General features: G+C 39.9%; 2 non-coding genes across 2 annotated transcripts; one reads left to right on the top strand and one right to left on the bottom strand.

Annotated features, from left to right (window-relative positions):
* Positions 1-5,297: 5,297 nt before the first annotated feature.
* On the top strand, positions 5,298-5,405 carry LOC112767668 (small nucleolar RNA R71). The gene has a single exon (XR_003185109.1). It is a non-coding gene; the product is annotated as a small nucleolar RNA R71 (small nucleolar RNA).
* An 18,093-nt stretch (positions 5,406-23,498) lies between these two features.
* LOC112768874 (small nucleolar RNA R71) lies at positions 23,499-23,605 on the bottom strand. Its single transcript, XR_003186254.1, has one exon. It is a non-coding gene; the product is annotated as a small nucleolar RNA R71 (small nucleolar RNA).
* Between the last annotated feature and the right edge of the window lie 2,420 nt (positions 23,606-26,025).

Genomic DNA, 26,025 nt, shown 5'->3' with positions numbered 1-26,025 from the left:
TTGTAAATCTCAGTCAGGCGGATTTAAACATGATACTTTATTAGATTAAAATAAACAATAAAAGGGATAGAGATACTTATGTAGATTCATTGGCAGGAATTTCAGATAAGCGAATAGAGATGCTTTTCGTTCCTCTGAACCTCTGCTTTCCTGCAATCTTCATCCAATCAGTCTCATTCCTTTCCATGGCTGGCTTTATGTGATACATCACCACTGTCAATGGCTACTTTCGGTCATCTCACGGGAAAATGATCCAATGCCCTGTCACGGCACGGCTAATCGTCTGGAGGCATCACCCTTGCCAATGGCTTCATCTTATCCTCTCAGTGAATATTATGCTCACGCACCCTGTCACGGCACGGCTATTCATCTGTCGGTTCTCGATCATGTTGGAATAGGATTTACTATCCTTTTGCGTCTGTCACTAACGCCCTGCAATCGCGAGTTAGGAGCTCGTCACAGTCATTCAATCATTGAATCCTACCCGGAATACCACAGACAAGGTTTAGACTTTCCGGATTCTCTTGAATGCCGCCATCATTCTAGCTTACGCCACGAAGATTCCGGTTAAGAAATCTAAGAGATACTCATTCTAGCTTAATTCATGTAGAACGGAAGTGTTTGTCAGGCACGCCTTTATAGGGGAGATGGTGATGAGCGTCACACATAATCATCACCTTCATCACGTTCTTGGGTTCGAATGGATATCTTAGAAGCAAAATAAGAAGAATTGAATAGAAAATAGAAGTACTTTGCATTAATCTTTGAGGAACAGCAGAGCTCCACACCTTAATCTATGGAGTGTAGAAACTCTACCGTTGAAAATACATAAGTGAGAGGTCCAGGCATGGCCGAGATGGCCAGCCCCCTATTGTGATCTAAGATAGCATACAACTGATCAAAGATGCCTAATACAATAGTAAGAGGTCCTATTTATAATAAACTAGTCACTAGGGTTTACATGAGTAAGTAATTGATGCATAAATCCACTTCCGGGGCCCACTTGGTGTGTGTTTGGGCTGAGCTTAAGTGTAGCACGTGCAGAGGCCATTTGTGGAGTTGAACACCAGTTTCTGTGCTAGTTTGGGCGTTCAACTCTGGTTTTGGATCCTTTTCTGGCGCTGGACGCCAGATTTGGGCAGAAGGCTGGCGTTGAACGCCAGTTTACGTCGTCAATTCTTGGCCAAAGTATGGACTATTATATATTGCTGGAAAGCCCTGGATGTCTACTTTCCAACGCAATTGAAAGCGTGCCATTTCGAGTTCTGTAGCTCCAGAAAATCCACTTTGAGTGCAGGGAGGTCAGAATCCAACAGCATCAGCAGTCCTTTTTCAACCTCTGAATCTGATTTCTGCTCAAGTCCCTCAATTTCAGCCAGAAAATACCTGAAATCACAGAAAAACACACAAACTCATAGTAAAGTCCATAAATGTGAATTTAACATAAAAACTAATGAAAACATCCCTAAAAGTAACTAGATCCTACTAAAAACATACTAAAAACAATGCCAAAAAGCGTATAAATTATCCGCTCATCACAACACCAAACTTAAATTGTTGCTTGTCCTCAAGCAACTGAAAATCAAATAGGATAAAAAGAAGAGAATATACTATAAATTCCAAACTATCAATGAAACATAGCTGCAATCATATGAGCGGGACTTATAGCTTTTTGCTTCTTGAATAGTTTTGGCATCTCACTTCATCCATTGAGGTTCAAAATGATTGGCATCTATAGGAACTCAGATTTCAGATAGTGTTATTGACTCTCCTAGTTCAGTATGATGATTCTTGAACACAGCTTCTTTATGAGTCTTGGCCGTGGCCCTAAGCACTTTGTTTTCCAGTATTACCACCGGATACATAAATGCCACAGACACATAATTGGGTGAACCTTTTCAGATTGTGACTCAGCTTTGCTAAAGTCCCCAATTAGAGGTGTCCAGGGTTCTTAAGCACACTCTTTTTTTTTTTGCTTTGGACCTTGACTTTAACCGCTCAGTCTCAAGTTTTCACTTGACACCTACACGCCACAAGCACATGGTTAGGGACAGCTTGGTTTAGCCGCTTAGACCAGGATTTTATTCCTTTAGGCCCTCCTATCCACTGATGCTCAAAGCCTTGGGATCCTTTTTATTTGCCCTTGCCTTTTGGTTTTAAGGGTTATTGGCTTTTTCTGCTTGCTTTTTCTTTTTCTTTCTATTTTTTTCGCCTATGAACTTTTTTTTTTTTTTGCAAGCTTTGTTCTTTGCTGCTTTTTCTTGCTTCAAGAATCATTTTTATGATTTTTCAGATTATCAAATAACATGTCTCCTAGTCATCATTCTTTCAAGAGCCAACATATTTAACATTCTTAAACAACAACTTCAAAAGACATATGCACTGTTCAAGCATTCATTCAGAAAACAAGAAGCATTGTCACCACATTAATATAATTAAGCTAAGTTCAGGGATAAATTTGAAACTCATGTACTTCTTGTTCTTTTGAATTAAAACATTTTTTATTTAAGAGAGGTGATGGATTCATAGGACATTTATATCTTTAAGACAAAGTTACTAACCACTAATGATCATGTAATGAAGACACAAACATAGATAAGCACATAACATAGAAAACGAAAAACAGAGAAAGTAAGAACAAGGAATGAGTCCACCTTAGTGATGTCCTTGAGCTCTTCTATGTCTCTTCCTTGTCTTTGCTACTCCTCCTTCATTGCTTTTAGATCTTCTCTGATTTCATGAAGGATGATGGAGTGCTCTTGATGTTCCACCCTTAGTTGCTTCCAATAATTGTGTGGAAGAAAATGTATCCCCTAAGGTATCTCAGGGATCTCTTGATTTGCAGTCAAATGCTCTACCACTGAGCTATGGACCCTTGATGGAAGCTTTTGTCTTCCCTTTCCTCTTTCTAGAGGCTTCTCTGGCCTTAGGTGCCATCAATGGTTATGGAAAAACAAAAAAGCTTATGCTTTTACCACACCAAACTTGGAATGTTGCTCGCCCTCGAGCAAAAGAAGAAAGAATAGAAGAAGAAGAAGATATGGAGGAGATGGAGGGATCTGTGTATGGATGTGAGTGGTGAATGGAGAACAGAATGGATGGTCATGAATGGAGAGAGAGAGGGTAAGGTGGGTGGGGATCCTGTGGGATTCACAGATCCTAAGATGATCCTGTGGTGTCAAGGCATTTACATCCCTGCACCAATTTAGGCATGCAAAATGCCCTTGCACACAACTCTGGGCGTTCAGCGCCAGGTTGGTGCCCATTTTGGGCGTTCAACGCCCATTTGCTGCCATTTCTGGCGTTGAACGCCAGAACCATGCTTGTTCTGGGCGTTCAGCGCCAGGATGCTCCCATTCTGGGCATTCAGCGCCAGAACTATGCTCTGTTCTGGCGTTTGAACGGCAGACAGATGCTCCTCCAGGGTGTGATTTTTCTTCTGCTGTTTTTGATTCCGTTTTCAATTTTTATATTTATTTTGTGACTCCACATGATCATGAACCTAAGAAAACATGAAAAATAATAAAAATAAGAATTAGATAAACATTGGGTTGCCTCCCAACAAGCGCTTCTTTAATGTCAATAGCTTGACAGTGAGCTCTCATGGAGCCTCACAGATGTGCAGAGCTTTGTTGAGACTCTCCAACACCAAACTTAGAATTTGGATATGGGAGTTCAACACCAAACTTAGAGTTTGGTTGTGGCCTCCCAACACCAAACTTAGAGTTTGACTGTGGGGGCTCTGGTTGACTCTGCTTGGAGAGAAGCTTTTCCTGCTTCCTCTCCATGGTTGCAGAGGGAGATCCTTGAGTTTTGAATACAAGGGAGTTCTCATTCTATTGAAGGAATATTTCACCTCTGTCAACATCAATCACAGCTCTTGCTGTGGCCAGGAAAGGTCTTCCTAGGATGATGGATTCATCCTCTTCCTTTCCAGTATCCAGGACTATGAAATCAGCAGGGATGTAAAGGCCTTCAACCTTTACTAACACGTCCTCTACTTGTCCATAAGCCTGTTTTCTAGAGTTGTCTGCCATCTCTAATGAGATTTTAGCAGCTTGCACCTCATAGATTCCCAGTTTCTCCATTATAGAGAGGGGCATGAGGTTTATTCCTGAACCAAGGTCACATAGAGCTTTAAAGATCATGGTGCCTATGGTACAGGGTATTATGAATTTTCCAGGATCCTGTCTCTTCTGAGGCAATGTCAGTTGATCCAGATCACTTAGTTCATTGATAAACAAGGGATGTTCAACTTCCCAAGTATCAATGACAAATAATTTGGCATTCAGCTTCATGATTGCACCAAGAAACTTGGCAGTTTGCTCTTCAGTAACATCCTTATTCTCTTCAGAAGAGGAATACTCATCAGAGCTCATGAAGGGCTTAAGGAGGTTCAATGGAATCTCTATGGTCTCTAGATGAGCCTCAGAGTCCTTTGGTTCCCCAGAGGGAAGCTCCTTATTGATCACTGGACGTCCCTGGAGGTCTTCCTCCTTGGGATTCACGTCCTCTCCTCTCCTCTCAGGTTCGGCCATGGCACTTATGTCAATGGCCTTGCACTCTCCTTTTGGGTTCTCTTCTGTATTGCTTGGGAGAGTACTAGGAGGGATTTCAGTGATCCTTTTACTCAGCTGGCCCACTTGTGCTTCCAAATTTCTAATGGAAGACCTTGTTTCATTCATGAAACTTACAGTGGCCTTAGATAGATCAGAGACTAGATTTGCTAAATTAGAAGCATTTTGCTCAGAGTTCTCTGTCTGTTGCTGAGTTGATGATGGAAAAGGCTTGCTATTGCTAAACCTGTTTCTTCCACCATTATTAAAGCCTTGTTGGGGCTTTTGATCCTTCCATGAGAAATTTGGATGATTTCTCCATGTTGAGTTATAGGTGTTTCCATAAGGTTCACCTAAGTAATTTACCTCTGCTATTGCAGGGTTCTCAGGATCATAGGCTTCTTCTTCAGAAGATGCCTCTTGAGTACTGTTGGATGCAGCTTGCATTCCATGCAGACTCTGAGAAATCATATTGACTTGCTGAGTCAATATTTTGTTCTGAGCCAATATGGCATTCAGAGTATCAACCTCAAGAACTCCCTTCTTCATAGGCGTCCCATTACTCACAGGATTCCTTTCAGAAGTGTACATGAACTGGTTATTAGCAACCATGTCAATGAGTTCTTGAGCTTCTGCAGGCGTTTTCTTTAGGTGAATGGATCCACCTGCAGAGGTATCCAATGACATCTTAGATAGCTCAGATAGACCATCATAGAATTTATCCAGGATGGTCCATTCTGAAAGCATGTCAGAAGGACACTTTTTGGTCAACTGTTTGTATCTTTCCCAAGCTTCATAGAGGGATTCACCTTCTTTCTGTCTGAAGGTTTGAACATCAGCTCTAAGCTTGCTCAGCTTTTGAGGAGGAAAGTACTTGGCTAAGAAAGCCGTGACCAGCTTATCCCAAGAGTTCAGGCTGTCTTTGGGTTGAGAATCCAACCATAATCTAGCTTTGTCTCTTACAGCAAAAGGGAAAAGCATAAGCCTGTAGACTTCAGGATCTATTCCATTAGTCTTAACAGTATCACATATCTGCAAGAATTCAGTTAAGAACTGAAAAGGATCTTCAGATGGAAGTCCATGAAACTTGCAGTTCTGCTGCATCAGAGAAACTAATTGAGGTTTCAGCTCAAAGTTGTTTGCTCCAATGGCAGGAATGGAGATGCTTCTTCCATGTAAATTGGAATTAGGTGCAGTAAAGTCACCAAGCATCTTCCTTGCATTATTATTATTTTCGGCTGCCATCTCCTCTGCCTGTTCGAAAATTTCTGAAAGGTTATCTCTGGATTGTTGTATTTTAGCTTCTCTTAATTTTCTCTTCAGAGTCCTTTCAGGTTCTGGATCTGCTTCCACAAGAATATTCTTATCCTTGCTCCTGCTCATATGACAAGGAAGAATGGCCAGGAAAATGATAATAATAATAGAGATTCTCTTTACCACAGTATAGAGGTTCCCTTATGTGAGTAGAAGAAAAGAGGAAGAAATTCGAACACAGATAGAAGAGGGGGTTCGAATTTGGTGATGATGTGAGGAAGAGATGTTAGTTAATGAATGAATAAATAGAATAGGATGAGAGAGAAGGAGGGAATTTTCGAAAATTATTTTTGAAAAGGAGTTAGTGATCTTTGAAAATGTTTTTTTTTTTTTGAAAAATTGTTAGTAATTTTCGAAAATTAAGTTTTAAAAATTAAAATAATTAATAAATTAAAAAGAAATTTTGAAAAAGGGGAGAGATATTTTCAAAAATTGAGAGAGAGAGTTAGTTAGGTGGTTTTGAAAAAGTTAAGAAACAAACAAAAAGTTAGTTAGTTAGTTGAAACAAATTTTGAAAACCAATTTTGAAAAGATAAGTAGTTAGGAGGTTAGGAAAGATATTTTTAAAAGATATTTTTGAAAAAGATAAGATAAGAAGATATTTTTGAAAAGATATGATAGAAATTAGTTTTGAAAAAGATTTGATTTTTAAAATCACAATTAATGACTTGATTCACAAGAAATCACAAGATATGATTCTAGAACTTAAAGTTTGAATCTTTCTTAACAAGTAAGTAACAAACTTCAAATTTTTTGAATCAAAACATTAATTATTTATGTTATTTTCGAAAATTATGATATAAAATAAGAAAAATATTTTTGGAATTTTCGAAAATAACTAATAATTTTGAAAAAGATTTGATTTTTGAAAAAGATTTTGAAAAAGATAAGATTTTCAAATTGAAAATTTGATTTGACTCATGAGAAACAACTTGATTTTAAAAATTTTTGAAAAAGTCAACTCAAATTTTCGAATTTGATGAGAGAAAAAGGGAAAGATATTTTTTTAATTTTTGAATTTTTTTATGAAAAACATGAAAAATATGCAATGCATGAAATTTTTAGATCAAAACAATGAATGCATGCAAGAATGCTTATGAATGTTAAGATGAACACCAAGAACACTATGAATGTCATGATGAACATCAAGAACATATTTTTGAAAAATTTTTAATGCAAAGAAAACATGCAAGACACCAAACTTAGAATTCTTTAATGCTTACGCACTAAGAATTCAAGAATGCATATGATAAACATGAAAAGACACAAAACAAAAAAAATCATCAAGATCAAACAAGAAGACTTACCAAGAACAACTTGAAGATCATGAAGAACACTATGAATGCATGATATTTTCGAAAAAATGCAAGATGCATATGCAAGTGACACCAAACTTATGATATGACTCAAGACTCAAACAAGAAACACAATATATTTTTGATTTTTATGATTTTCTAGTTTTTTTGGATTTTTATTTTATATTTTTTGAAAATTAAAAGGAAAAATAAGGATTCCAAAATTTTTAATATGAATTCCAGGAATCTTGCCATGTTAGTCTAAAGCTTCAGTCCAGGAATTAGACATGGCTCACTAGCCAGCCAAGCTTTCAAAGAAAGCTCCAGTCCAAAACACTAGACATGGCCAATGGCCAGCCAAGCTTCAGCAGGTGATCAGAAACAGTAGCAGGTGGATTAACTCCAACTAACTTGCTCTTGATAACAAATTCCTGCCTCAGTCCAAATGAATTTAGACATGGCTTTACAGCCAGCCAGGCTGCAACATATAATTACATGGGCTGGAGTGATTAGTTGAATATCAATCCCAAAGTAGTTTGGGTATGGCTTTACAGCCAGATATGATTCAACATATTTCATGAAACACTAGAATTCATTCTTAAAAATTTTGAAGCCATAGAATAATTTATTTTTGAAAACATTTTTATTTTTTTCGAAAACAGATGAGAAAATTTTAGACATTTTTTTTTTGAAAAATTTTTGAAAATAAAATAAAAAGAAAATTACCTAATCTGAGCAACAGGATGAACCGTCAGTTGTCCAAACTCAAACAATCCCCGGCAACGGCGCCAAAAACTTGGTGCACGAAATTGTGATGTCCAGGCTCGAACAATCCCTGGTAATGGCTCCAAAGCTTGGTGCTTTGATCTTAATTCATAATTGTCACAACTTCGATACAACTAACCAGCAAGTGCACTGGGTCATCCAAGTAATACCTTACGTGAGTAAGGGTCGAATCCCACGGAGATTGTTGGTATGAAGCAAGCTATGGTCACCTTGTAAATCTCAGTCAGGCGGATTTAAACATGATACTTTATTAGATTAAAATAAACAATAAAAGGGATAGAGATACTTATGTAGATTCATTGGCAGGAATTTCAGATAAGCGAATAGAGATGCTTTTCGTTCCTCTGAACCTCTGCTTTCCTGCTATCTTCATCCAATCAGTCTCATTCCTTTCCATGGCTGGCTTTATGTGATACATCACCACTGTCAATGGCTACTTTCGGTCATCTCACGGGAAAATGATCCAATGCCCTGTCACGGCACGGCTAATCGTCTGGAGGCATCACCCTTGCCAATGGCTTCATCTTATCCTCTCAGTGAATATTATGCTCACGCACCCTGTCACGGCACGGCTATTCATCTGTCGGTTCTCGATCATGTTGGAATAGGATTTACTATCCTTTTGCGTCTGTCACTAACGCCCTGCAATCGCGAGTTAGGAGCTCGTCACAGTCATTCAATCATTGAATCCTACTCGGAATACCACAGACAAGGTTTAGACTTTCCGGATTCTCTTGAATGCCGCCATCATTCTAGCTTACGCCACGAAGATTCCGGTTAAGAAATCTAAGAGATACTCATTCTAGCTTAATTCATGTAGAACGGAAGTGTTTGTCAGGCACGCGTTCATAGGGGAGATGGTGATGAGCGTCACACATAATCATCACCTTCATCACATTCTTGGGTTCGAATGGATATCTTAGAAGCGAAATAAGAAGAATTGAATAGAAAATAGAAGTACTTTGCATTAATCTTTGAGGAACAGCAGAGCTCCACACCTTAATCTATGGAGTGTAGAAACTCTACCATTGAAAATACATAAGTGAGAGGTCCAGGCATGGCCGAGATGGCCAGCCCCCTATTGTGATCTAAGATAGCATACAACTGATCAAAGATGCCTAATACAATAGTAAGAGGTCCTATTTATAATAAACTAGTCACTAGGGTTTACATGAGTAAGTAATTGATGCATAAATCCACTTCCGGGGCCCACTTGGTGTGTGTTTGGGCTGAGCTTAAGTGTAGCACGTGCAGAGGCCATTTGTGGAGTTGAACACCAGTTTCTGTGCCAGTTTGGACGTTCAACTCTGGTTTTGGATCCTTTTCTGGCGCTGGACGCCAGATTTGGGCAGAAGGCTGGCGTTGAATGCCAGTTTACGTCGTCAATGCTTGGCCAAAGTATGGACTATTATATATTGCTGGAAAGCCCTGGATGTCTACTTTCCAACGCAATTGAAAGCGCGCCATTTAGAGTTCTGTAGCTCCAGAAAATCCACTTTGAGTGCAGGGAGGTCAGAATCCAACAGCATCAGCAGTCCTTTTTCAACCTCTGAATCTGATTTCTGCTCAAGTCCCTCAATTTCAGCCAGAAAATACCTGAAATCACAGAAAAACACACAAACTCATAGTAAAGTCCATAAATGTGAATTTAACATAAAAACTAATGAAAACATCCCTAAAAGTAACTAGATCCTACTAAAAACATACTAAAAACAATGCCAAAAAGCGTATAAATTATCCGCTCATCACGCGCGTGCGCCAATTCAAAAATTGGGATAACCCTAGCTCGCGAAGCACACTGCGCAGTCGCGCACCCCATCCCCCCAACCTCCATCTTCTTCTTCTCCTCACCCCAACTGTCATCGCAGCAGCAACACCGGCCGCCGCCGCGCCATCATCACCGCCGATCACTCACCCTCACCTTCTCTTCCCCCTCTCACCACCACCCATCCTCTCTCTCTCTCACTCCTCTCTTCCTCCTCCCGGCCAAACCCCCACCGCGCCACCATCTCCGCCGCCGCGCCACCATCACTTCCTTCCCCTCTCTTTCTTCCCTTCTCTCTTACTCCTCTGACCTCCTCGCTCTCTCACCATCGCCGTCCCTCCTCCCCTCAGTTTCTCGAACCACCGCGCCACCGTTCACGGCGGTGCCAGTCTGTCTCCGCTGCCCCTGCCCTATCGTAGTCCCCACTGTCCATTTTCAGTTTTTCCCGGCTCCCAGGTTCCAGCTCCATTTCTGTTAATTCTTTTCTATTTTTCCTTTTTATTTGTTCATTCATGTTCGTTCCTAGAATTGCATGTTAGTTAGCTAAATTCAAATGTTGAATGTTAGGATTAGTTAGAAATACTTGCGGTTAGGTAGCTAGGACTGGATAGAGGATTCTAGGCCTGATAAGTGCTCCGTATGTGCTTAATTGCTGTTTGTCTGTTTGAATGTTGTATGCTGATTTTGGACTGCTTTTTATGCACTTCTTGTTGCCCGAATGCTGTACCACTGCTGCTGCGCTTAATTGATGCTGCTTTCTTACTGTTTGTGCTATTCTGCTATCCGGGAACGTCCAATTTTAAGCCGGAATGCTGCCCGATTTTCAAGGAAATTAGTTTCATTTTGATCTTTATTTCAGTTTTGGGCAAATTTCCGTTTCCTTTTTGACTTCCCGGATTTGCACAATCATCGTGAACATGAACCGCAATTTCTCGTTCAATTGAGCCTATATATCATCATATCACTAATCCACTTTTCTAACTCACTAATTTCTTTCACTATTTTACTAACACTCACTTTTAACCCTCTTTAACAATTCTTTCATGAATATGATGATATTAGTGCCTTTTGCATATGAGGTGTTACCTTTAATGAGGATTACGGTTTTGGTTCAGTCACTTATGCTTACTTGTTCACTTTTACATATTCAGTGCAACATCATGATTGCTCTTTGATAATGGTATCCTGAACATGTCTTCTTTGTTACATGCTAAATGTTTTATATATTCTATCACATTTTTTTTCAGGATGTCGGATAAAGGCAAAGCCATAGCCACCGCCTCTAAAAAGAGAAAACACTCTACCCCCTCCATTCCTTCCATCTACAAGAACTATGCTAGGAATCCATTGCAGGACGAGGATAAAGAGAATCAGCAGTTGCCTTCTACCAATCCTGGCAAATTCCCCAATATCTACTGTGAGCTTCGGTTCTCTAGATATCGCACCAGCTCAGCAGGATGCCCCTGACACTACAGAGCCAGCGCACATGGAGGCACCACCTTAGACACAGGGGACTCACCCGGTCCCGCAGCCACAGTCAGAGCCAGAGCCTATCGTTGTACCTCCCACTGATCCTCCGGTTTAGCATCGAGGACGATGCTTCATTTTAAGTGTGGGGAGGGCACCGGTAGCATTATTTGGGAACTGGTGAACTTTTTTTTTTCGGCCTAGTTATCTCATTTTGCACATCCTTGTATATATTTTGATGCATTTGCATTTCTAGTTTGCTTTGGATACTTTTATTGCTTATTTTGGATTTTAGACATTTTGATGCTTCTAGATATTATTGGATGCTTTTGGATATTTTTTTAGATCTTTTGGATGATAGATTCCGTACTTTTAGTGGATTCTTCTTTATACATTTTGTTTATCTTTGTTTTTAGTTTGCGGTTGTGATTAGAAATCATGTTTTAAGTAAAACTTAGGCACCCTTTTTGCATATTATATTGATTCTAAGTGAAAAAGGAAAGGGTGAACTAAGAAAATTTTTGAACTTTTCAATCACAACAATGCTTAGTCAAACATTGAGTTTTCTTTTTTTTCAAGGAGTTAAATATAGGGCATTAACCCAATTGATTGAAAAAAGAATTTTTGAAACTTGCTTAAATTTCATACCTTGTGAAGCATGTATTGAATTGAGAACACAAGCTTGTGAGACTTGAGCCTATGGATGTGGTTACATTTTATAACCATTTATTTCCCATTCTTGTGTGAAATTGTTCTCTTTCCATGATTGTGATCCTTAATTTGCTTGATTCTATATATCCGTTTAATTCTTGTGTTTGTGCATTTATATGATTGAGGCCATTATTTCATTTGCCACTTACCCAAATAGCCAACCTTTTACTCTCCATTGTAGCCAATTTTGAGCCTATGCTTAACCAACTTATTCTTATTTTAGCACACTACAAGCCCAAGGCGGAAAACCAATGAAAAGTCCTTGTTTGGATCCTTGATTGGCTTAGGCTAGTGAGAGTGTTTTATTATTCAAAGTTGGTGAGGCTTGGGAACATTGGATGGGATAAAAAGGGGCAATACACTTTTATGTTTAGGAATTGGGCACATGTTCATGTATTGATTAAATGTAGAGACCTTATGCATTGATGTTCTCGTATTTAGTTTGAAAGAAGAAAAAAAAAAGAAAAAAAAAATATATATAAAGAAAAAAAAATGATGAAAAGAAAAGAAAAAAAAAATGTATATAGAAAAAGAGAAAAAAAAAAGAGAGAAGCAATAAAGGGGACAAAATGCCCCAAGGTGAAGCCCAGTAAGAATCAATGCATAAGTATTGAGAAATGAAAAAAAAAGAGAATGCATGAGTATGTAAGAAAAAGTGAAGAATGGGTAGTTAGAATAGCTCGCATTTGTATAGGTCATTAAATAGGTTAGGTGGGAAAGTCTATGCTAATCAAAGACTCAAATCCTAGTCCACTTGACCATAAATGATCCTACCTTGACCCTAACCCCGTTACAACCTAAATGAAAGACCTCATGATGAATGTATGCACGCATTGAATAAGTGTTGATTGTTAGAAGAAAATCAAATTTTGGAAAACATGATTAGAAGAGAATTGAGTGAATTAACCCTTAAACACTTGAGTGAATAGAGCGGATACACATCCGGTGAGGGTTCAAAAGTTCAATCACATGTATTCACCTATATTACCTATATTCTTGCAAGTTTGAACTCTTTTTGACAATTCAATACAATTGTGGTTTGGACTTAGTTCCTATATGCCTAGCTCTTGTGCTTACACATGCTCTCTTGGGAATTGATTTGTTTGAACTAAGCATTTCCAATTGCTTTAGATAGTTGCAATTAGATAGGACTCATATAGTTTAGTTGCATTCAATAAATGTCATAACCCTTAAGTTCCTTCTTATCTTAGCATGAGGACATGCTAAGGCTTAAGTGTGGGGAGGTTGACAAACCCCAATTTGACGGTTTGTTTTGCATTGAATTTAGAGTATTTTGATAACCTTTTGTCACATTTAGCCTAAGAATTAGCATGGTTTTGTTATCTCTTCCATAATTGTGCTTAAGTGTAAAAACATGCTTTTTAAACCTTATTTTGATGAATTCTAGTTTCTGTTTGATTCCATAAGATGCCTTGATGTGTTTGCTAGTAACCTCAGGTTGAAATAGACTAAGCATGGATCAAAGGAAACAAGGAAGGAAGCATACAAGTGGAGAGAAGCATAAAAAGTCAAAGAAGCAAAGTCAGCCATGCACGCGCACGCGCACAAGGCGCTCGCGCGAACATTGCAGAATCGACCAGGGACGCGCACGCGTACCATGCGCGCACGCGCCGATGATAGCACATGACCTCATTAATGCAGCACGTGCCTGGTGATTTGAGAGGGTTTCTGAACCCATTTTTGGCGCCAAATTGCTAAGGGAAAGGGATAAAAGGATGAAGGATTAAGGGGAAATCATCATTCATTCATATAACATCACTTCCAACTAAATAATCACTTTAGTTTAGAGAGAGAAGCTCTCACTTCTCTCTAGAATTAGGATTAGGATTAGGTTTAGTTCTTAGGTCTAGATTTAGATTCATGTTCTTCTACTTCTACATCTCAATTCCTTGTAATGACATTGATTCTTCTTCCATTCTTTTATTGCAATTTCCTTCATGTTGTTCTTATACTTTGTTGTAGATCTAGTATTGTTCATCCCATTTTCTTTCAATTCAATAAGAGGTAATTCATAATAAATGTGTCTTCTTTGCTTTTCTATTGTTGATCTCTTACCTTTGTAGTTGTAGATTCCTTTAATTCTTGCAATTAATAATGTTTACTTCTATTGCACTTTATGTGTTTGTTGAAATGTCTCTTTTAGTTTTAGTGTAGATTTTGTTCCTCTTGGCCTAGGTAGAGTAATTAGTGATACTTAAGTTATCTAATTCCTTTGTTGATTGATAATTGGAGAGATTGCTAATTGGTTTGGAGTGCACTAAAGCTAGTCTTTCTGTGGGAGTTGGCTAGGACTTGTGGCTCAAGTCAATTCATCCACTTGACTTCCCTTTAATTAGTAAGGGTTAACTAAGTGGTAGCAATGAACAATTCTCATCACAATTAAGAAGGATAACTAGGATAGAACTTCTAGTTCTCACACCTTTCCAAGAGCCTTTTATAGTTTTTAGTTTATTTTCATTGCCGTTTATTTTTCATGCTTCTTATCCAAAACCCCAAAATAACTCATAACCGATAACAAGACACTTCATTGTAAGTCCTAGGGAGAACGACCCGAGGTTTAAATACTTCGGTTTATAAATTTTAGGGGTTTGTACTTGTGACAAACAACTTTTTGTATGAAAGGATTAGTGATTGGTTTAGAAACTATACTTTACAACGAGATTTCATTAGTGAAATTCTAAACCGTCCAAAATCCGTTCGTCAGCGGGATCCAACCACCGTCCCTGCCGGGCGCATAGCGTCTCATAATCTCAATAAAAACATTATTTCAGTGGTTTTCAGAAAAACATTTTTAATATACATGAATCCATTATCTCATCCAGAGTCCTGGACTCATCTCAACCATTGTCCATTCATAACTCAGTTTCCAAATATCAACAGTTCATTATTCCTCATCTCATATATCAATCATCCTTCACCTAACGTCAAACCATTCTCAGCACGCCAAAAACCTAGGCCTCTATTTTCTAAGTTTTCCAAATATTATCACCTAGATCCATTAAATTCTTTCCCAAGTTTTAACTATCCAAAACTAGGCCCAAGAGTCTAAAAATAGTGTTAAAGGAGCTTACAACCTTGTTGGGAAGGTAGAATAGTTGAAAACAAAGAAAAATTTGAGAAACAAGGCGTGTGCGGCAGCACCAGGGTGTGCGCGCGCATGCTCCGAAGAGTTTCAAGATGTGTGCGTACGCACAGGACTGTGCGTACGCACAGGTGGCAAAACTTACAAAATCTGTTCACTCGCACAACCTGTGCCAGAACCCCAACAGACTGGCCTTCCTAACGTGTGCGTGCGCACAGGTGCGTGTACGTGTGCGGACGCACAGGTTGCAATTCATCCTTAGATATGTGCGCGCACAAGCTGTGCTAGCGCTGTAAACAGAATGCATTTCCCTACCTGTGCGTGCGCACAGGTCAAATTTTCGCAGGGTGTGCATTCGTACAAGGGTGTGCGCTCGCACATATCAGAAATCATGAAATTCTGCAACTTAGCAGAATTTCAGATTTTTAACACAAACTTTGAATGATCATAACTTCCTCTACAAAATTCCAAATTTTTCAAAGTTTATATCAATTTAATGGGTTTTCAAAGATCTTTAATTTTAAACAAATCTAAAAAAATTTTGAAAACCAAGGCAAAAGTTATAATCGAACAAAGTTTACCAAAAATTCCCTTTTTACCCAAATTTCACATGTACTCAAATTTAGCAATTCATCAAGCCACATCCAATTAGACCAATACCAAATCCCCATTTACAACATAATTTACCTTCTAGGGTTACCAATCACCATTCTCAATCATCAACATCAAATATATGACTCTAAATCAATCCTTCACTAATACATTCACCAATCATTACCTCATCTTCATCAATTCACATAATCAACCTCATTCATGCTTTAAATCCATATCCAACAATATACAATCATTCAAAGTTATCAAGCATCATATCTCAAAATCATTAATTCTCAACATATCAATATCATTTCAACATACAACATCAACCAACTACATAAATCCAAACCTATCCTATAGGTCACTAGCCTAAGTGTCCATGAATATTATATACTACATAGAGAAAACCAAAACCATACCTTGGCCAATTTCCAATATGCCCTTAAACCAAAGTTGAGTAGAAGCTAGGTTTTTCCAACACAATCCAAGCCACCAACAATCACCAATAAGCTCCAACAAGTTCAATTACTCACCACTTCAAGCTATACCACACATAATTCACAATAATTCAACCTAGAGTTTATCAAACTTGAAATTTCACAAGGGTTTATTGACTCCTACCTTTTCCAATAGATTTGATAGCAAAAATTCAAGACTAAGCAAGGATTAGAGCAAACCTAAACATCCAAAATCACAAAAACTCACTTAGTCACAAACCCTAAGAACCAAAATTTTGGAGAGAAGAATAGAAAATATTTCGTGGTTACCTCTCTAGGTTCTTGTATGGGTTTTTTAGAGCTTTTCACGAGGAACGTGCAGCCGCAAACGGTGCGGCGATCGGAGCTCTCTAGCTCAAGATATGAGCTTCGGAAGATTGAAATAAATAGTGCCAAAGGGTTTCTCTTCTTCCTCTCTTCCCAGCTGTGTGAGTGTGTTTATGTGAGTGTTATGGTGGGTTGGGTTCATTAATGGCTCTATTTATATGTTGGGCTAGGGGCCCAACTTGGGCCCGGTCAAACCCGTTAGCGTTTTTAGCCCATTTGACCTAACTTCGGGCCAAACCTTTAAAATTAACGCCCGGTTTTCAACTTCTAATGTTTTTCTAAGATTTTTGACTGTTTTCACTTTTTCTCGTGCGGTACCGGGCAGACTTGAATCGGTTCAACTGGTTCAACTGCCGGTTCACAGTTTTTCACGGTTTTTTACAGAAAGCACATTTTCTGACTCAGAAAAATCCACTGAGTCCAAAAATCACCTTTAAATCCTCAAATTCTCACTCTAACTTTTCGGAATATAATTTGGGCAATGTTAATTACTTAATTAACTGGTTGAATATTTACAGTTCTTACATTCTCCCACCAAATAAGAAATTTTGCCCTCAAAATTTGAATTACCTAAGAAAAGCTCGGGGTGATCCTTTTGCATCTCGGACTCCAATTCCCAAGTATGCTCTTCAACTCCTGCTTGCTCCCAAGCAACCTTAACCAACTGAACTTCCTTTCCTCGTAGCTTCTTTGTACTAGTGTCATAGATCCTAACTGGCATTACTCTTTTTTCTTGAAAACAAGCCTACTGTGGCATTTCGTGATTGAGTTCTCATGCCTTGAAAGGTTAAGTTCTCCTTCAACTCAACCGACTCAGGCTCCAACACATGAGCCGCATCCGATGTGTACTTTGGAGCTGTGACACGTGGAATACATCATGCAAGTTAGATAGATGAGGTGGCAAAGCTACTTGATACGCCACCAGCCTGTATCTCCTTAGAATCTCAAAAGGTCCTATATACCTTGGATTCAACTTCTTGGTCTTAATTTCTCTTCCAATCCCAATTGTCGGTGTCACCCGAAGAAATACATGTTCTCCCACTTCAAACTCTAACGGTTTTCTTCTCTGGTCCACGTAGCTCTTTTGTTGACTTTGAGCAGTTAGAATCCTTGCACGAATCTTCTTAATGTTCTCAGTAGTCTCTGCTATCACCTCAGGACCCAAAATACTTGTTTCACCAGATTCAAACCAACAAAGTGGAGATTGGCACTTCCGTCCATACAAAGCCTCATACGGAGCCATCCCTATGCTCGCATGAAAGCTATTGTTATACGCAAACTCCACCAATGGCATGTAACGATCCCAATTCCTGGGTTGATCCAACACACATGCTCTGAGCATATCTTCCAATGTCTGAATAGTCTTTTTTGACTGTCCATCGGTTTGCAGATGATATGCGGTACTGAGACATAACTTCGTACCGAAAGCTCTTTGGAAAGCTCCCCAAAACCTTGAAGTGAATCGGGGATCATGGTCCGGTACTATACTCGACAGCACACCATGCAACCTTACTATCTCCTTTATATACAACCTTGCTATCTCCTCCATAGAACAGTTCACTCGAATAGGCAGAAAATGAGCGGATTTGGTTAAGCGATCGACGATCACCCAAATCGCATCAAATCCCAACCTAGTCCTCGGTAAACCGGATACAAAGTCTATTGTAATTCCTTCCGACTTCCATTGAGGAATCTCAAGTGGCTGTAATATTCCCGACGGTTTCTGATGCTCTATCTTCACTTTCTGACAAGTCAGGCACTTGGATACTACTATAGCTACATCACCTTTCATCCCAGACCACCAGAACATCTTCTTTAAGTCGTAGTATATCTTCGTACTTTCAGGATGAATAGAAAACCCACTGTTGTGTGCTTTCGACAATAAGTCTTGCCTCAAACTCCCAACATCCGATATGCAAATCCTTCCCTTGTATCTCCATAATCCTTCATCATCTTTGGTGAATTCTCCAAGCCTCTTCTCACCAACTGGTTGAAACAATTGCTGAAGCTTCTGCTCATCTTGCTGAGCCCTTTGTATTTCTGATTTAAAAGTGCTTGAGATCTGTAACTGGTTTAAACAAGCTCTTCCGGCAACTTCACCAATATCCAACTTAAGATCCACAAACTTATCTACTAGCTCCTCTTCCTTGATTCTCATCCAAGCTATTGTTAAAGATTTCTGACTCAATGCGTCTGCTACCACATTCGCCTTTCTGAGATGATAACTCAGTTCAAAATCATAGTCCTTCAGCAACTCCATCCACTTCCTCTGACGCATATTTAGCTCTTTCTGATCAAAGATATACTTGAGACTCTTATGATCAGAAAAGACGCTAAACCTTACTCCGTACAAGTGGTGTCTCCAAATCTTCAATGCAAACATAATCGCCGCTAATTCCAGGTCATGAGTTAGGTAGTTCACCTCATGCGGTCTCAGCTGACGCGATGCGTAAGCCACCACATTCCGATGTTGCATCAACACGCAACGCAAACCTTTCAAAGAAGCATCACAGTACACGTCGAATGGTTCATGCGGTTCCGGCAAGGTTAAAATAGGTGCTAAAGTTAACCTTTTTTTTAAAGTCTGGAAACTCTCTTCACACTCCGACGTCCACATAAATGGCACCTCTTTCCTCGTTAATTTCGTCATCGGTAGTGCAATCCGGGAGAATCCTTCGATAAATCTCCGGTAATATCCGACTAAACCTAAGAAGCTTCAGACTTCCGTCACTGTCATTGGTCTTTCCCATTCCATCACCGCTTCTACCTTAGAATGATCTACAGCTATTCCTGCTTTGCTCACCACGTGGCCTAAGGACTTTACTTCCTCCTTCCAAAACTCGCACTTTGACAACTTAGCATACAACTTCTGCTCCTTTAAGATTTGCAACATAATCCTCAAGTGTTCCTCATGCTCCTTTACCGTCTTAGAGTAAACCAAGATGTCATCTATGAAAACCACCACGAATTTGTCCAAAAAGGGACGAAACACTCTGTTCATGTAATCCATGAAAACAACAGATGCATTCATTAACCCAAAGGACATTACCACAAACTCGTAGTGTCCATAGCGTGTCCTAAATGCAGTCTTAGGGATATCATCCTTCTTCACCCTTATCTGATGCTAACCGGATCTAAAATCAATCTTGGAAAACACTCCAGCTCCTTGCAATTGATCTATCAAGTCATCTATCCTTGGCAACGGGTATTTGTTCTTTACAGTCACTTTATTCAACTATTGGTAATCCACACACAATCGCATTCCTCCATCTTTCTTCTTCACCAATAAAACTGGCGCTCCCCACGGTGATACACTTGGTCGAATGAACCTCTTTTTCAGAAGCTCTTTCAACTGAGTCTTTAACTCTGCCAGCTCTATCGGAGCCATGCTATATGGCGCAATCGACACTGGTCCGGCTCCCGGCACCAATTCAATCGCAAATTCAATCTCCCTTTGAGGTGGGAACTCAGGGATAATTTCCGGGAACACTTCTGAAAAATATTTAACCACTGATATCTGATCTAAGTTCTGGGCATCACCCAACGCATTAGCAGCCAACAGGATATAACCCTGACATTCCTTCCCACTACAATGCACCATTACAGAGTTCAGGTAATACCCCGTAGCTACCACTGCTCCATTCTCTCCCTCTGACATAAACCGAATTATCCATTCAAAGCAATCCAACAAAACCCGATTCTTCGACAACCAATCATACCCCAAAATCATCTCTAGCCCCACCATTGGTAAATAGATCAAATCATGCACAAAGTCTCTACCCTCTAGCTTGAAACCTACTTGTTTACAACCTGACCTAGTCATAACCATCTGATGCGGAGTATGTACATGCAGATCAAATGGTAATTCTGACACTTTCAAGCCTAATTCCTCAACTTTAGCAAATGAAATAAACGAATGCGAAGCTCCAGTATCATATAATGCAACTAAGGACTTATCACCAATTAGACATATACCTCTCATCAATGGATTCGCCTTGGAAGCATCCTTGGCATTCACAACAAAGACTCGCCCCTGGTGCTAACCTTGACCCGCACTTTGGTTCTTCCCACGTGTGCAATCCCTCGCAAAATGACCAGGCAAGCCACAGTTGAAGCACCCACCTATACCAATCTTGCAAGAGTCATATGGATGAAAACGTCCACAACGATCACAAGCTAAATCCGAAGAACTCTTACTCTGATTTCCTCTCCCTTTGCCATGCTGAATCTGATCATGGGTGTTCTTTCTAAAGCCTCCTTGACCTTGAGGCGCATATCCTCCTCTCTTGAAGCTTTGCCCTCTAGGATGAAAATACTTGCTACGCCCCCAACTAGAGCTCCCTCCATGAGTTTCCTTGGATGAAGCTACCGTCTTGGCATACTCTTCCACCACTCTCGCCTTGTCCACCAAGTCGGAAAAGACACGGATTTCCATAGGAGCCACAGCAGTCATGATGCTATCCTTTAAACCCCTCTGGTACTTAATGCACTTCCAGCTTTCGTAAGTCTTCGGGGCACTGATGAATCCATATTTGATGATGATTTTTGGTTAGAATTGGATGTATTTTCATCATATAAACTTGCACTTATTGCCTTGAATAGCATGCTTTTGAACTTTCCTTCCAAATTGCGCTTGATTATGAAAATGTGCTCTTTTGTGCCTAATTTAATCTATTTTTATTCCATTTGCCTTTCATTTGATGTCTTGATGTTGTCTGTGAGTGATTTCAGGTGTATAAGGTAGGAATGGGTCGGAGAAAATGGAAGAAGATCTTGCAAAGTGGAGGAAACTTGAAGAATCAAAGGAGATAAGCTCAGAGACGTGTGCGTGCGCAAAGCTGTGCGAACGCACAGCTGCCCAATCTGAGCGCGTGGATTGCTCCGAGCGCATCGTGTGTCCAGCCAAGCATCGCCTCATGTGCGTGCGCAAGGCCACTTGTGCATACACACAGGCCTGGATTTATCGTGAGGTGTGCGGACGCACACATCTGTGCATCCGCACATGTGTCCGCACATGACTTCATTAAAATAGCACGTGCCTCGCGATTTGGAGGCTTTGGAGGCCCATTTCTGAAGTCTTCTAGCTCATATTGGAGGGGGAATGAACAACATAAGATAGCATATCATTAGTGTAGTTTTAGGAGTAGTAGTAGGAAGCTTTAGTTAGTTTTTTCTTTAAGTTTTTCATCATCTCTATTAGGATTTATATTAGGGTTTTACATTCAAGTGCCATTTCCATTTTTGATCTTGGATTTTGCTAGCTTTCATTGTAAGTATTCTCTTGTTATTACTCTTTATAGTTACATTGTCATTACTCTTTCTTCTAATTCAAGTTATAGTTCAATTTTGCTTCTCTCTTGCAATTTTAATTCCTTGTTGATGAATTTGATGTTTGATGTTTATTTCATGCTTCCTTGTGTTATTCTTGTTAATTGAGACCAATTGTTGCTTTTAGGTTCAAGCATTTACTCATTTTCTCCATGTTTAAAGTTCTTGCCCACCAAGTGTTTGACAAAATGTCAAACATGGTTTTAGGCTAAATTTTGGTTCTTGGCTTGGTAAAGTGAGCAATTGGGTCTCTAGAGTTGGAATGTCCAATATTTAGTTTCAATTCTTGGATTGTTAATTGTTCTTGTTACCACTAACACTAATTTATTGCTAAAGTAATTTGCAAGCAAGTTAGGATTTGTGGGTTAGGAATACTTATGCTCATTTAACTTACTTTCTGATGTGAGGGTTGATCAAGTGAGATGAATCCATCATAATTGTCATAGTTGTAGTTCCAACAAGGAAAGGACCCTTAGCTCACTCCAAGCCAAGACTCTTTTTGATGCTTTTAATCTTTCATACATTCCTATGTTAATCTCTTTTATACTTTACTTGTTTATATTACATAGTCGGTTCTTTAATTTCTTTATTAGTTCAATCATTACAATTTTGCATGTTCTTTTATTGCTTTATGTGCTTATTTTTTTAATGACAAACCCTTGATCTCTACAACCGGATTTGCACACTCATTGCTCTAAAGTACTCCTTGGGAGATGACCCGGGAGTCAAATACTCTCGGTTTTAAATTAGTTTTGAATTGTGGTACACCTTGTGAACCTCTAATTTGATCGGTTGCCAACTTGTTGGGTTAGGACTATACTTACAACACTAATTCCATTTTTGGATAACCAAGTTCCTAATCCTATATATGCATATTGGCTTCACCGCGCATCAAATTTTGACGTCGTTGCCGGGGAGTTCACTTTAAGTGAAATGAGTGCTACAATTTTAGTTGTGTAAGTATGTGAATAGTGTGAATATTTGACTTTTGGTTTGCTACTTAGCACTAATTGTAGATACTACTTTTCTCTCTAGTTAGTTTTAGTAGTTGTTGATTGTTAAGTGGTTCTTGTTTACTTGCACATCTTTGTTTTGCTTTTCATAAATGCCTGATTTTCATTGCCTCCTCAGTTAAATGACATGGTCGCTTCCAGACTCGAGCTTGGCCACTTTGATCTGGAAATCGAAAGGACATTAACTCATATAAGGCAAGCTCGACGCCGACTAGCTTTTGTGGATAGTGAATCAGGACCCCTTGGGGAAACCTCCCACTCACTATCACCACCCATTCGTGACTATCATTCTCCAAACAATGAGGAGACTATATATTCATCTGTGGGGAGTACTGAACTCTCTTTGAGTGACTCAGGTGATACCGTCATGGCGGACCCACCTCAAAGAATCACCTTGAAGGAGGCCGGAGCTCCTGATCTTGACTTGCAACCGCTTCAAATCTTGTATCTGGCTTTAGACCCAAATTTTGAGCCTAAGTCTGGCACGATAAACTTGCTTCCCAAATATAATGGACTGCCTGGGAAAGATCCTTTGAAGCATCTAAAGGATTTCCAAGTTGCACGTGCAACTGCGAGAAGTCATGGGGCGGATGAAGCCGCAGTGTTGGTCTTTGCTTTCCCTTTCTCTTTGGAGGAGAAAGTGAAGGAGTGGTTTTATACTCAACCGGGTGAAGTTAGATCTAATTGGGACTTGTTGCGTAAAGAATTTTTGGAAAAGTTCTACCCTCCCTAGAAAACAGACAAGTTGCGAAGAGAGATTTCTTACATTGTGCAACGGGATGGGGAGACCTTGTATGAGTATTGGGAGAGATTTAAGAAGTTTCTGGAGGCTTGTCCTCACCATAGGATTGATGAGTTGGTTCTTATCAGTTATTTCTATCAAGGAATGCACCACCAAGACAAGCTTCTCTTAGACGCCGCAAGTGGAGGATCATTGACCAAAAACAAGACCGCTGCCGAAGCGTGGGAAGTTATATCTGATCTAGCAGACTCCACTCAACACCCAAGGGCAAGGAGTCCACAACTGAAAGTTTTGAATGAAGTTTCTCCTTCTGGAGATGCTATATTAACCAAGACCCTTGGAAAAATGACAATCTTGTTGTGACAACTCACCCAAGGGCAACAAATCCCTCAAGCTTTGATAGTTGCTCCACCTCAACCTCCAAGGATTGAAGGACCACCAAAGATATGTGGTGTTTGTGCGTGTAACACTCATTACACTGATGAGTGTCCTAAGCTCCAAGAAGACACTACATTGGCGGTAGCTAACTCCTATCCACAAAGACCAAATTACAACCAAGGACCCTACCAACTAGGAAGCAATCAAAACCAAAGGTGGAACCAAGCTCTTCAAGCTCAACCTAACCAAAACGCTTAAGTCTACTACCATCAACATCCCCAAGGTCAACCACAATACCAACAACCATACCAACAACCCCCATAATCTCAACCCCAAGGGAAATACCAACACCCCATAGTAGGCCTAGCCCTCCTCAAGTTAACCAAGCCCTTCCCTCTAATCAACCTCACATGAATGACACAATTCACACCTTCATGCAAGAACAATGAGAGTTCCATAAGAAACAAGAGGCATACATGGCTACCATAGCCGAGGCCCTTTCTCGTTTAACTCTGCCCCCTCAAACCGCACAAAACACCCAACAAGCTTCATCTTCGAGTAGTTTACCCTTCCAACCTCAACCCAACCCTATGGGTAGCATCAATGCCATTACCCTTAGGAGCGGTACTAAACTTGATAAGAATGTTGCTATGCCTACAAGGTTGAGTGAAGAAACGAACAATGAAGAGGTAGGAGATGAAGTGGAAGCGATGAGGGATGAAGATGAAAGTATTGACAAAAGTGAGGAAGAACTACCCAAGGTCAAGGAGCCAAAGAGGAAGACCTTGCTTGAAGAGCCTTTGCCCATTCCATTCCCAACTTTAGCCAAGAAGGATAAGAAACAAGAAGAGCTTGACCCAAATATGGTGGAAGTTTTTAAGAAGGTCGAAGTTACCGTCCCACTCTTCCAAGCCATTCAACAAGTGCCCAAATATGCCAAGTTCCTTAAAGATGTTTGCACTCACAAAGACAAGCTTGGCAATCTGAATACAAAGCCGGTAGATGATTCTATTTCTTCTTTACTTCCTAAAAAATGTAATGATCCGGCCCATGTTTGGTCACTTGCTTGATTGGTGGGATAAAATTCATGGACTGTATATGTGATCTGGGAGCGTGTGTGAGCATTATGCCACTCCCCATTTATGAGAGATTGAATTTGTCACCCCTAAAGAGGTCCGGGGCGAGGTTTGTACTAGCCGATAAAAGTATTGTGTTAGTTGTTGGGATTGCAGAGAATGTGCTAGTTAATATTCAAGGGTTGCTCTTTCCAGTTGATTTTCACATTTTGGAGACCCCTCCCATTGACTCTAACAGGCCCTCGTCAATACTCCTTGTAAGGGCATTCTTAAAGACGGCCCGTTTCAAGCTAGATGCACATTCGGGAGTCTATTCTTTCGAGTCGGATGGCAAGTTGGTCAAGTTCACTTTGGAGGAGTCAAACAAGCTCATTCTTGAAGCCTATTCTATTTTTGGGTGTAACATCGTTGAAGATCAAGTGATTGAGGATGGGAAGGAACAAAAAAAGAGGATGTTGCCAAGAATTTAAACTCAAAGGATCACACTCAACCCAAAAATGCCAAGGAGTTAGAGATTTTCCTCCTTGGTGAAGCCTCCAAGTGACAAATGAAGCCATACAAGTCCAACTTAGGAATCTAAACCAAAGTGCTCGGTGGGAGACACCCACCATGGTAACTTTGTTCCAACTTTTATCTCTTGTTTATAGCCTTTTGAATTATTTGCTTTTTTGTGATATAATGGTTAGTTTAGGTTTGGTTTGATGAATTTTGAGTTATATAAGTTGATTTACTTGTGGACTGTGATATTGTACTTGTTTGAATGATTTGAGGTTGGTATGTTAGTATACTAAGGGTAGGAACCTTAGTTTTGAAGAGAAATGAATTTTTTGAAACAGGGAATCTATGCGTACGCACCGACCTGTGCGTGCGCACAGAACTGCATTTTTCACCATCTGTGCGGCCGCACGCATGTGTGCGTCCGCACACGACTTGAAGTGCGCTCTGGTCACAGCGCCAGCGCAGCTCGTGCGTGCGTGCTACCCTGTTTTCTCAGACCTGTGCGTGCGCACAGCTGCGTGCGTACGCACACAACCCCTTTCATACCTCATCTGCATGGCCGCAAAGACGTGTGC

This window comes from Arachis hypogaea, chromosome 17 (assembly GCF_003086295.3).
Source record: "Arachis hypogaea cultivar Tifrunner chromosome 17, arahy.Tifrunner.gnm2.J5K5, whole genome shotgun sequence".
NCBI lineage: Eukaryota > Viridiplantae > Streptophyta > Magnoliopsida > Fabales > Fabaceae > Arachis > Arachis hypogaea.
Note: the sequence above shows the minus strand (reverse complement) of the source record. Positions and strands in the feature narration are given on the sequence as shown.